The sequence below is a fragment of the Plasmopara halstedii genome (genome assembly GCF_900000015.1).
Source record: "Plasmopara halstedii genome assembly, contig: Scaffold_253, whole genome shotgun sequence".
In the NCBI taxonomy this organism is placed as follows: domain Eukaryota; phylum Oomycota; class Peronosporomycetes; order Peronosporales; family Peronosporaceae; genus Plasmopara; species Plasmopara halstedii.
In genome coordinates this window covers 178,240-178,831 of record NW_020187174.1, presented here as the reverse complement: position 1 = coordinate 178,831, position 592 = coordinate 178,240, and positions in this window count along the sequence as shown.

Sequence of the window (592 nt, the reverse complement as noted above, 5' to 3'; positions counted from 1 at the left end):
TATTGACATGCTTTGCGATGTAACACAGCCAAAGTCTTACGCTCAGAAGTAAACCGAAGAAAAAAGTTGTTCCACGGTGGCCAAGTCAACTTAGTGAACACCGGGTTAATCTTCATAAGTTTTGGTAGAAGACTAGTACTCCATAGTGAAAGCGCTCGTCGCCAATAGAGAGGGACGTTTTCTCATCGAGTAGTATTCGCAGTTGATTCTAGGGGCATGTAGAGAAAGCTTAACCCTTTGCCTTGACCGTGTAATGCACTATTAAAAGCGACTTGAGCTGGAGTAAACCACTTGGGTGGGGAGTCCTACTTGGCTCTGCAGTGTCGAATGAGTTGAAGTATTAAGTTAACCTGAAGGAGTTCGACTGTATCTGCAACAGTATGAAGGTTTAAGCTCCCAGTATCTACTTAAACTGAATGTCATTTGCTGGAAAATTGGCTTCGAACTGTTGAACCCTGAACTGACTGCGATGGAGTGTTGTTAACAAAATGCTTCATGAGAGGATCGAAAATTTATAATTCTTCTTTGGAGACCGCCTGAACACTCAGAAAATGCCACAAGATTGACTGCAATATTGTCTTTAGTAGTAAGG